The following is a 13,024-nucleotide window of genomic DNA, read 5'->3' as shown; positions in this document are numbered from 1 at the left end:
TATCAAGAAGCGGTTTAGAAAACATAGGGGTCAGTTACATCACAGTCAGTGTAAAAAGTGTTAGCAAAGCACTAAGCTCCACTTCCCACACATATACACACATTCAAAACACACATTTTGTTTTATGTTGTGCATATCTTTATTTTAACGATAGCTGAGGGCCAGATTCTTATCTCATTTTCATCAGTGTAACTACAGAATAACTTAATCTGTTGAGTAGAGTTACTCTGGAGTTGCTGCGGTGTAACTGAGATCACAATCCTGGCCCTGAGGCAGCAGTGCAGTTTCACAGAACTGTATTTTTGTAAAGATAAAGGACAGGCTGTGTTTTCAGAGGAATGTCTTGACAACAAAGTGCATCACTGAAGGCCACCTCACTCACAATGAAGGTCTGTATTTTAAAATAGCACTAAAACAAAATAACTGCTGTGTTTTGGCAAAGGTCTTAACTATTTACAGCACTACGTAAGAATAGTAAATAGTGCTTCAGTACCCAGATTGCCCTAGCTGTAACCCCAAACCTGGAAGAAATACTATAATTATGTTTTTCATATTTTTTAAACATAGTAGCCATTATCAGTTTAAATATTGTGAAGCCCGGCCTGATACTGCTTTTTAAAAATGCAGAATTTTGTTTTCTGACAGCTGCATCGGGTCTTAAATCATATATTATCTTTATGGAGCTTTTTGCTAACATATGTTAATTGGCTGTTTTCTGTGACAAATTATGAACTCTTACTTTGATGAGGTTCAATTGCAATCATGTTGAAGTCGAGTACGTAGAGTTTCCAGCCCCCGCTGGCTCCTCAAACCACTACAAACATCTGCACGTCACTGCAGTGCTGAGTAATGGCAGGATTTGGGTTGGTCTGATTTCTCTACAGATTTTTTTCCACAGGATATTTTCAGCTCTTTGCACTAAATCTGTTTCTGGGTTTGCCCTTTTTAGCAGAAGTATGTTCTAAAATTAACATCATGTCTTATATAAGATTATCAGAATACAATGAGAAATCATTTACAGCACAATACATTCAGAATCTGTTTTGATTCTACTGAAACTTGAGTGCAGTTGGTTGAAATGAAGAATCAATCATTATTCATGCTCTATGTTACAGTTAACATTTGTTGGGGTCATGTAGAATTTGAGGGAGCATAAGTGGTACCTGTGTTTTAAAGTCAGTATGTTTTATTTTCTGATCAATTACATTTACTAGATCAAGGGTTGAGATTTGTTTTATTTTTAGAAAACTGGGAAGTACTGTATCTATTTTGTGATTTTTCACTAAGAAAATTGTGTTTCCTTTCTGGAGAGGAAACATATGTCTGATTATGTTTTGCATAACCTTGCACATCTTTCTACCAGTAAATGAAAGATTGCATTGCAATTTCAATATCTTTGTATCTCCTTCATGTCTAAGTACTATTGTGATTACATTTGTTAAGCATGTAATGAAAAGAATAACAAATAGAAAACACATTTTCCAGCATGGTTAATGAGTTAAAAGATATGGAACCAGTCTTGCGCCGAGCTTTTTTTAGTTTTTGCATACTACTGTGATGGCACAATGTGACAATACAGTACTATTAGTTTTTTATAACTCATTCATTACAAGCATTTCAACATACAGCATTTGTTGCATGTTGATAGGTTATCATCCATAGTACGTTACATGTAGAGAAATACAAGAATACATGTATTTAAATAGAGGGAAAGAAATCTAGTCATTAAGTGATTTGAACATCATCCTTTTAAAAACTGTGTCAAACAATGTCAATTGCATTGCAATTAATTTAGCAGAACATCACATGGTTCAGCCTTGACCTAAAGCAAATGGCTATAGATAAATCTGTCCTATTTCTTCTTCAAAGCAAAAGATGGGGGTTAAATTTCGAGGCAGGTGTTAGAGTTTAGAATAAGGAGAGCCAGATGTGAATAGAAGCTACTTCAGTCTCATGAGGCTGGTTATAATTCAGCCCTTTCCCTGGGGTGGCACACAATCAATGAGTTCCAAATCCTGGGGCTACCTGCATTTATGTGAAGGCATGGGAACATTGCTTCACAACTTACTACTGAACATATGTGAACAAATTAGAGCAGAAATTAAGGGTAAAAAAGGTTAATTTCAGAAGTTACTCATGAGCACCATGTTCCTTTGAAGCTGTGAAATTAAGATGATTTCTGAGGGGAAAATATTGAAATGAGGAAAGTGTTCTTGTAATAGCATTGTAAACAATCTAAAAATTATGCTATGGCTATTAAATAGTTTCCTCTCATCACTGTTGTTTAAATATATACAGTATTTTAAAGGAAGCGCTATGTAGGTCATATGCAGCACAAGTGAATACATTTAAGGATTTCTCTTTGCTAGAATCTAAGTGAATTGAAACAGGGAAGACTTAGAAGGATATGACTTCAGAATTCTTGTCAATACTTTAGTGTGTCTGCACTGTAAACTGATACATTGTGTCTTGAGTTAGTCTACACAATAGCATTCAGTTCCACTTGATAAGACTAGCTTAATTGGCTTTAAGAAAATAAAGCAAGGTAAAGAAAGATGTACAAGTAAAAGAGAGGACTTGGCATTTTATTGGATTTTGAGGCCTGTGAGCCATGTGTCTTAATTGGGGCCAGTTGGGATCAGTTAATAATTGCTGTCAGAAGATCAAATTTAATTCTCTTTATAAAAAGACCACAGTGGGATAGAGTTAAACAAATTGTCATCTGAGGTTTCAAATGAACAAAGCTTTAATTAGGTTGATAAGGATGCTGTAAGAGAGAGAGAGAGAGAGAAACAGGAAATTGATGAATATGCTATGTACCATATTGGGCCATGTATGACAGTACTGTCAAATATCTTTATTTTGAGAGGATACATATTAACATGTAGGGTTATTTTGCTAGAATAGTATATGTATCTAAATGCTTTTGACAAATAATATAATTAGAAACTTTTTGATCTTAAATGATTGGGACTAGAGATTATGACTATTAAACTTTTGCTATCTGCTTTAGCTTAGGGAGCAACTTCATATATTTGTGCACTTTCTCATTATCTGTGCCAGAGGAAAATTGCAGAACCTATTTATTAATTATATTAAGCATATCTGTAGCTTATGACAAATATTCAAATTAACTAATTATTCCTCAGAACACTTGTATAAGGTAGGTGGGTATTATCCCCATTTTATGGATGGGAAACTGAAAGCAAATTCCCAGATGACCTAATTTATTAGTGGCAGATGCAAGATTAGAAGTCAGGAGTGACTGCCTTTCAGCCTTGGGCATGCTCCTCTATACTGTGCTGCCTTTCAGCTTTACTTCAGTTTTCTGTTTCTAAGACTATTTTGTCAGAAATTACTTTGTATATCAATATGGTTATAAAAGTGCTTTTTCTGAGTAAACATAATGTACATTCAAGGCCACAAAAAAGATTAGCTAATGTATCTTTTTATTGATTTTGTTTTGTTTTTGTTCAGCTTACTCCTATGATGATAATAAAATGAGCAATGTTGACGATGATCCATTAAGAAAAAAATTCTCTTTCCAGATGGAATGGAGATTGGCAAACAAACTACACTTGGTTACTAAGGATGAAATCCACAAAGGTACTTAGGCACCTATATCCCATTTTTAGGCACCTCTGTGATCCACAAAACTGCTTGGATGCAACCTAACCCCATAGGCCCCTAACTTTGCTCGGCACCCAAGTTTTTGCCTCTCAGCATGCATGCTGCAGCTTCATACGAGGCTCCTGGGTGCCTATTTCCCCCCTGAGCCTGTGCACTGCTGCCTTATGCTAGGTGTCCACCTAAGCCCCAGAGCAATTCTCAAACCGGGAATAGGCGTTCAGCTGCCTTAATTTCATATGGGGACCTGATCCGTTAGGTGAGCTTAGAGGCTGCCTACTGGATCAGGTCCCTCAGATGAGTTTACACAAAGTGGGAGGGGATGATCTCCCATATAATCTTTAGCACAGTGGTTATTGTACTCACCTAGGATCTGGCTCAAGTCCCCTGCTGAAAGGGGAGAATGAATTTAAACAAGGATTAGCTGGCTCTCAGGTGTGTGCTTTACCCACCGGGCTTTGGGCTATTCTGATGTTGGGTTTCCCTCAATCTTTCCACTATAATTAAATATTAATTGGGCAAGTGAAGGAATTAGAATGGCTCTGAGAGGCAGTGGATCTCTCTTCAAATCCATTTTTCCCCTTGGGAGGAAGGGGGACTTCAACTGAATTTCTCCCACATCCTAGGTGAGTACTAAGCTACAGGTTATAAGGAAGGTTCTCCTTCACTCTCCTCCAATTCATGGATCATGAGCAGAGATAGGTGCCTCCCCGTACCCTGGATTTAGGCATCTATCTCCGAGAGGGGGTAGGGCTTAGCACAGACATCCCTCATTGATGTGTCCCATTGACTAGCTTAGGTGGCTCCCTGTCTAGTGTGCTGGCTTTGTGGATTGCGGTCTAAGGTGCCTCTCTCCCCTTTTGTTGTATAGAAGCCTAGGCACCTAAATCAGGCTTTGTGGTTCATAGTATTGTTTCTGTGATTTTCTAGGTGTTGCAATGCCTAAGTCTCTTTGTAGATCTGGGCCTAAAAGCAGTAACAACACAGCAGCAAGATTTCCTTGTACAAATGAAGTGTATTTTGTATATCCATCTTCAGATGATATTTGTCAGGGATGCTGACTTTTTAAATTAGATGTTGCCAAAAATGCTTTTTTTGGGGGGAGGGGGGAGGTTAAAAAAGGTAACCAGCTACATGTGCAATGGAGTGGTTACAGCTGGGGATCTGTAGACAGGCTGTGATGCTAGATAGTGGCTTTTATTCTCGCAGACAATGTTGGGTTTACCTTTGTGGTAAACACCTTCTGAACCAGTAGAAATTTGCTTCTTCAAGCCTTGAGGTGAAAACTGCTAGATATCAGTTCTGTGAAGAATTAGAAGAACAAATCCTCGTATGGAAAGTATGAATTAGTTACCTAATGTAATTCTCAAAACTAAATAAGAACTATGATGTGCTTGAGCAGCATGCTAAATTAGGCGTTTGTTTGATGCCTTTTTAACTGATTCAAGATGGATCTTAGGTATCTCGAGTGTATCTCTTTTAACTCTTTAGAGTACTGAAGTGTAATAATCAATGTTCTGGATTGAGTTACTGAAGACAAGTACATACGTCTTAAGCTTCTCCACCTCTGCCTCTCACCCACACAGCTGCTGCTTGCTCCCTTCCTCCCCCCCAAAATACCCATAGCCACACTCCCAATGCAAAGCACCAGAAGATGTCCCCACCCCAAAGCAGGCCAACATTCTCAGGTTCCTTGCCCACTGCTTCTTAGTCACTGGATCCATGTCTCTGCTTTCCCCCACTGCCAACACCAGGCTGTTTTTTCCCCTCTCCTGGCAAGATCTTTTCATGCATCTCCTCTTTGCTGATGCCCACACAGAGGGAGATATCAGAAGCTGCTGAAGGGGGAGGTGAGTCATGTCAGGAGGCCAGTCATGCGGAGGAGCTAGATAGCTTTGGAAGGTAAGGGATGGTGCAGGACTCACTCCACCAAGTATACCTATTTATCCTGCCTCTCAGCAGCCAAAACCCTTCCTCCTTCTGGAACAGTACCCTGCTGCAACCCAAAAACCCAGGAGTAGAGAAAGATTCTGAATAACATACCCATGGAGAATAGCCCATATCCTAAGGCTTAAATGGGATATCAAAAAATCCTCTATTATCAAATGGTTATATCGGTGTCTCTGCATGAATTTGGCTTTTTGTTTTTTAAAGGAACAGACACCTTCTGACTTCAGGTGTTATTACAATTGTATATACTTCACCTGTTTAAAAGAGGTGTTCTATCCTAATTTCTGAGCTGCATAGTAAAAAGAACCTGTTTCACAGACAAAAGCAGATTTCTCACCCCTATTTAACTAAGAGCTGGTGTTTTCAGAGCAGTATTTTCTATTAGCTTTATTAAATACCTGACATACCTTTCATCTCCTTTTGTCCTTGGGAATGGAAGTCTTAATGTAGAATTTTCAGCTGTTGTGTCACTGGGAAGAGAGGGATAGTTGCCTTGTCATAATTGAGTTTTGGAAGCTTCATAGTTTTTATACCCCTGCTACGTTTGTCAAATTAACACTTCTGTAGAATAAACTATCAGGGCCGCGCACGATCTGCAATTTGTGATTTTCCTTGTTAATGACAATGATGATAGAATAAATGAACAGTTAGCATCTCAACACACTATCCACCGTATTGTGCAGACTAATTTATATTTCAGGAAGATCACTGTTTAATACCTGACATTACTAGTGGGGTCAGGTACTATGGTCACCTCACCTTTGTCCGGCTTGTCCTCGTCCGTTTCTTCACGAATGAAAGTCAACGGCACCCCAAGGTACTATGGTAAAAGACAAGTTTCTGGAGTTGGATACAAAGAAGGAATGGGACAGTCTTGTTTGATTGTTCTCTGATAAGAAAGGAAGTGCCACGTATAAGAGATGCCAGCTTTCTTAGGTTGTTGCAACAAAGTAACAAAAATATCTGGATAAAAGTTATGTCTTTTAGGTCTGTGATGTAGGAAAACATTCCTTTTTCTGTGAACAATCATAGTTCTGGGTCTGATTCTTCTCTCACTTACATTAGTATAAATGAGAAGTAACTCCACAGAAATTAGTGGTGTTATGTTGGTGTAAAACTACAGTTAGTGAAGAATCAGGTCCTGGGAGATGAGTCAGAGATATAGAAGATTCTATGTCTCTGTGGGTGGGTGGAGGAGCCATCTAAAAAAGATGTGTATTTGGTGCAAAAATGATCTAATATAGCACCAAAATATGTTCCTTAAGAATCAGACTTTTGAATGAGATAATTACAAGTTATATATATATATATATATATATATATATATACACAGGAACCATATTGTGCCCCTATGGAGAAATACCAATGGAGGGGGAAGGGAACTGTGCAGTGACCCCTTGTGGACCCCATTGTGGGTGCAGGAGTTGCCCTTCCATGGAAGAAAGCAGGGGTTCTTGCTCATGAACCCCCTGGATCTCCCAAGATTTGCTCAGATTTTGAGGATCCTCTGGGGTACCAGGTCTCTGCCATCTGCCCCATTTCCCTGGCAGCACAGTTTCAGTGCAGCCACTGTGATAGAAACTCCCCAGATAGTGCCCACCCTGAGACACCTCTTTAGGGGGTTCACCAGTACAGTGCATGTATGTCAGTAATGTTAATACAGTCCTAGACTGTCTCACCTCTATCCTATCATTCAGGCAAATGTCCTGTTCATTCCACCTCCCTCCAGTTGCAGATTATTGGATTCACACAGAGCCCCTGCACAGGATCCAGGGGAAAGGAATATAATTGCTACAGAGATAGCTGAACCCCCTGATCCCTTTCTGCACAGAGAAGGGAGATCCACAATTTGAGGGTCCCATTCTCATGCCAATCCTTAGAACACAATCTGTCCCTAAATTTAGAAACTTGCTGCGCTACCTAGTAGGCTGGCTCAGTAGGCGGTGTATCAACATGGATTAAGTTTAGGCCAGACTCCAGATTTAATATTACCTGCAACCTGTTTTCACATGTTTTCAGCCCCAAATGGCAGCAGTTTCACAGTACTAGTTCCTCTCATGCTGTTTCCACCATCTTGGGCTCAAATCCTATCAGAATGGGATGAAAATGAACATCTAATCTCATATGATTTCATCAACACCCATACTGGAACCTGAAAATAGACCCCTTCCAGTTTGGCATCTGACTTGGAATGAAACCAAGGGGAGCAGTTTAGATCAAGGGATCAAAAATCACCCCAAACATTTGAAAGGGTCAGAGTCAAGGTTCTGGCTTGGCCCTTCTCTAGTTCCGAGGTAGCTTGGTGGTGATGTGTTCCATCATTTTTAGAACTTGGGAAGTGCGACTGTATTATGAACTCTTGACTAGGCAAGCTCTACAACAGTATTGATCAGGAAGAAAGCAGCTCAGCTTCCCTCTCAGCTAGAGGAATAATGCAACAAAAATATAAGAGATAAGGAGTCCAAAGTAAAATGGAGGGATTTTCCAGGCAATATGGCTATATTCAGGAACACATCAGACGAACAGTCAGACATCAATAAGAATAATAACTAGGCTATTTCTTTTGAAGTGGAGACTAACTACTGAAAATAAAGTAGACATGTTCTGCTCCCCCTTAAAATAAATAAATAAAGAAAATATTAATTAGGTAAGAAAACCTTATAAATTCAGCAGGTGCCTTCAAAGTCAGTAGTAAAATTAGTAAAATCAGCATATCTAGATAAATTATTAAAGTTTTCTCTTAAAATGATAATGAATCATCTAAATATGAGAGAGAATTGATTTTGCAGCTAGTGAGCTTGTGGCTATTTTGCCATTTACTGAATGCACAGCTAGAATTCTGTAGTTTACTTTTTTTTTAAATTATGCCAGCTTTTTGCAAAACAATGTGTAAAGAATATGTTGAAACTGGTTAAGTTTTACTTTACAAAAGACATTTTACCTCAGATAAGATAAACAAATGAAAGGATCAATAAAATTGTTGCACTCACTAGTCCATGCATCATGTTTAATGTTTTTTCAGTATTACATATGCTAGCTTCAGTAGTCTATATTCATATGTTATGACTCTGTTATGATTTAAATGTTTGTCTTACGCTTCCTGTAGAAAAATGCATGCTCTCCTGAGATAAGTTTAGCAGATTAGAATGAATTCCCTCCCACATCTTTTAATGTGGTATTCTGACCATAAGATCAAAACACATAAATGTAGGTTATATTCAATTTCTAAATCAGAGTGTTGTGGACAGATGTTTGAAATCTTAAAATGACTCATTCATTTGTTGCATGGCTTCTTGCCCAAATGAACCATACAGTAGAGTGCACTATTTCTGTATCACAGATATATTGCAACAATGATGACATGAAATATGTAAATCTGTTATAAAAAGTTGCTTTAATAAGCCAAATTCTGCCCTCAGTTACACTCATGCAATCACATACAATCTTAAGGGCCAAATTTACCATTAGTGATATCTCTGTTGACCTTGGTAGAATTATATCAGAGACAAATATGCTCAGTGCAGAATTTGGCCCAGTGACTTTTGCCCTTGTTCTATATTTATTGCAATACTAAACAGTACAAGGTGTGGGATTCAAAAGCATCTTTGTTTGATCCAATGTATCTCTTTTTTAAATGGTATAGCTCTTTTTATCTGTACATTGTGCCTGATCATCCAGTCCTTGTACAGGTAAAATTTCAGTGGGAGTTTTGTTTGAATAAGGACTGCTGGGGATTAACTGCTGGGGTTGTTTTTTTGTTTGTTTGTTTGTTTTTTTGGTTTGTTTGTTTTTTCGGGGGGCTCATTATTTTAATTAAAGAAAACAAAATTTTCTCTGACACATCATCTGTTCAGCATTATAGGTATATTTAGCTCTTCCGTTAGGGCCTGATGCAAAGCTTATAAATTATGTCAATGTAAAGACTCCAATTGATTGCAGTGGACTTTTGGATCAGGCCTTTATCTGTCAAGGTAAAGGATTTTTTTACAGCATTTCTCATTTTTTTACATTTTTTGATAATATACAAGCTGTTCTGTTGTTTTTTGTTATTGTTTTTTTTTTTAATCTAATAAGCCTACTCAAGAAACATGCTGCCTAAGAAAAGAGAAAAATCTTTATGGCAAGTCTGTTTCTTTTGTAATGAAACCATGAAAACTTTAATCAGCTAAGTTTTTCTGGGGTCACCTTCTTGTTTATAAAATAACTATTTTGATTCTCCTATTTAGATACTCCTTACTACCCTTTCTGTGACTTGTTCAAATAACTCTGTCTGGGGTGTTGCAGCCGTACAGATTCAGACAGTACTGTTCGGAGAAGGAAGTGGAGAGTTTTGGTTCCCATTTTACACTTCTGGAACAGTTTAGGGAAGGAAGCACCTTTACACCTTTTATTGTTCGTGGTTGCTGACATCATATCCTTCCCTGACCACTCTGTGCGTGTTTCCTGCCATTCTATCAAGATTTTTCTGTGTTGCAGGGAGGGAAGGGGAGAGTTTGTATGTGTGTGTGTGTGTGAGTGTGAGAGAGAGAGAGAGACAGAATGAGAGGGGGGAGTGGTTGATCTGCAGCATTTGTCCTTTACAACTTTTTCCTTTTTTTGAGGCTCAAATCACTCTTCCATCAGCTATCTCTGCCTGTGCCAAATCATAAAGTGAACAGAAGCCCGCCAAAATGAAGTTCCTCTTTTTAGTAAGCAGTCTGATTTTTTTATGTTTGGGTTTGCAAAAAAGAGAGAGAAAATGCTGAAGACTGTAACTCCACAGCATGTAACTATGACATTTTAAAAAAAAATGCAGATTGTTTACATGTAACTATGTCATTATGTTGGAAGGTTTCTTTTATGTGGAAAGTTATTTCAGCGAGGCTTCTGGAATTATTTAAGTCCCTTTGGATAATGAAAGCCTGCAGGACAGCTTAAGTTTTGTACTGTTTGCAAGTTTTCTACTTAGTGTGCTTTATTTGCATTTGGAAAATATAATTTGATCAGTTAACAGGAACTTTAAAAATGTAATACCATAAACTGTATTCCTGCAGGAATATCCAAAAAGTATCATGAGCATTACTGAAATTCCTAGAGCAGGTGGAGGGCAAATGATAATATCCATAATTCTTTGTATTCTGGTTGACACAAAAGTTGTCAGTCCTTTGAAGGATATGACCCATGAATCAGATGTACTGATTTACTCATCTCAAGATACACTATACTTCATTGATATAGTTGCTTTTATATATGTTTGTAGGGTGTGTGTGTGTGTGTGTGTGTGTGTGTGTGTGTGTGTGTGTGTGTGTGTGTATGTACAGACACTCACATGTGAAATATACAGTTTAGAACTATATATGTGTATGTGGGCATATATTTATATGTATGTATATAAATAGAGAGACAGATGCACAAAATACCATATATCACAATTTATTTGTATTTGCAATAAAAATAGCAAATTATAGAAAGGCAAGAAATTCACTAAACAAGATCAGTAATTTTCATTTGTTATTAGGTTACTAAACAAAAAGCATTCAGGAGAATAAACAAAAAGCACCTCCAGGTGAATTCAGTAAAAGGTAACCTGTTGCCTTTGGGTAACACTTCTTGCATTTCTGTGTAATTTTGAGATAGATATCTATGTATGGGATATCATAATTTCTTCTCCCTCCGACATCCTGTAAATAATGCGCTATCTTCCGCGTTTGTTTTTTCTTCCTAATAGATTGTTTCTTCAAACAACGGGACAAATTTTGCTCTCAGTTACACTGATGTAAATTTGGTGTAGTCAGTGGATTTGACATCCATGTAACCGAGGGCAGAATTTGGCCCAAAAAGTATTGTGTGACTATTTTAAGAATAGTTTGTTGTGCCATTGAGTATTAAGAGTTCTGTACTCTGAGCTGTCTATCAAAGTTTTTGTTATATGAAAGATTGGTCTGAAATGTGGAACTGATAACTGTGTAGGAGAGGGGCTCACCATATTGTTATTTCACCAGGAGCTGGCTGTGCCCTTCCTAGTAGATTTTCAACATTCACTGATTTTTCTGCGCTCATTCAGCTTCAGAGTCTTGATCTGTAAAGCAGCTCTCATCCTTGCTAACCCTGTCACCACTTCTGTAATCTGTCCACCCTGACCTTCCACCTTGAAGTGAAAAGAGCTTAGGCAGGCATAGTGCTGTAAGCCGATAGTGCCACCAGCTTCAGTTGAATGAAAGGAAAGGAAATTGTTCCATATGCATTTGCTGTGGATTAGTGTATTGGCTTACTGTTACAGAGAAAGCCTGTTAGACTCCTTTGGGTCCTGCATGTGCATGGGAAACACCACTTTAACTTGCTCTTTGTATTGGAGGTAAGACTATAGGAAAAACAGGAAAGAAATCCAGTCCAAGGAAATTTAAGACTGTTTCTAAAAATAGCCTGGGTTTGTTTGTCAACAGTGAATATCAGATGGGACTATGGCTCCTAGATTTGTTTAGAAAAAAGTTTGTATAAATACATTTTAAATAAACTTGTTTTAATTCACTGTTTGGCGCATCTAGTTTTTTATGGTTAATATGGTCTGGTGACTGTCATTTTAAGTAGTAAAAAGATTGCTTAACTGTTTCAAATGGGCAAAAAAGCTGCAGAAATACTTGTGCACTTTATTTTGATGGCATCACAAATTACTCCATCTTGCATGCCATATACTGTAAAATAATATTGATTAACGATATACAAAGGCATTCAGGTATAGACAATATTAGGATCTAAACCTTGTTTAATCCAGCAGAATTGATTATATCATAATAGCTAGTTAAAAAATTATAATCAGCTGATTATCTTTTAGCTATGATCTCAACTCTTCTTAAGCTGATAAAATACTGAACAGCTTCAAGTTAAATAAATAAAGAGAGAATTGAAGATCAGACAGAGTGATGTCCAGCTTTTCTACCTCAGTAGCTTTGAATCAGAGCCAAATAATGGATTAAATGGCCAGGACATCGGCTTAGTGTTACATAACATATTGTGGAAATTTATCAAGTTGGCTGTGAGAGCACCAGCTTACAATAAACAAGAAAACTCCAATTTGTTGTAAATTTGGACAAATGAAGAAATAATGTTAGTATAACAGAACTGAGGTAAAAGTGGTAATGCACTGATCATTTTTAATTGAATCCTTTTTAGATTGCGGGATTTTTTTTTTTAAAGTGTTTACAAATATTCTGTGCTGTCATATTCAGCTGATAATTATGGTAAATCTTAAGGGTGATAAGAGACAAAAGGAATATTTATATTATATTAATGTTATTGCCAGATTTAACATAATATGTGTATGAACTTTTCAAAAAGATTTTCTTGTCTTTTGTTTTGTTTGGTTAAATAATGTTTTGCAAGCCTTTAGAATTACTCCTGAAGTTCATGGCATTTTATGGAACGTTTTCTGTGTGTTGTAATGTATTTATATATTTACTGTAACAGTTTT

The 13,024-nt window shown here is 37.4% G+C and overlaps 1 protein-coding gene across 1 annotated transcript in view; it reads left to right on the top strand.

The window, feature by feature from the left end:
• MEF2C (myocyte enhancer factor 2C) overlaps positions 1–13,024 on the top strand; it is a 147,965-nt gene that overhangs the window by 54,733 nt on the left and 80,208 nt on the right. The gene's annotated exons all lie outside the window — the stretch shown is intronic.

This window comes from Emys orbicularis, chromosome 6 (genome assembly GCF_028017835.1).
Source record: "Emys orbicularis isolate rEmyOrb1 chromosome 6, rEmyOrb1.hap1, whole genome shotgun sequence".
Classification (NCBI taxonomy): domain Eukaryota; kingdom Metazoa; phylum Chordata; order Testudines; family Emydidae; genus Emys; species Emys orbicularis.
Note: the sequence above shows the minus strand (reverse complement) of the source record. Positions and strands in the feature narration are given on the sequence as shown.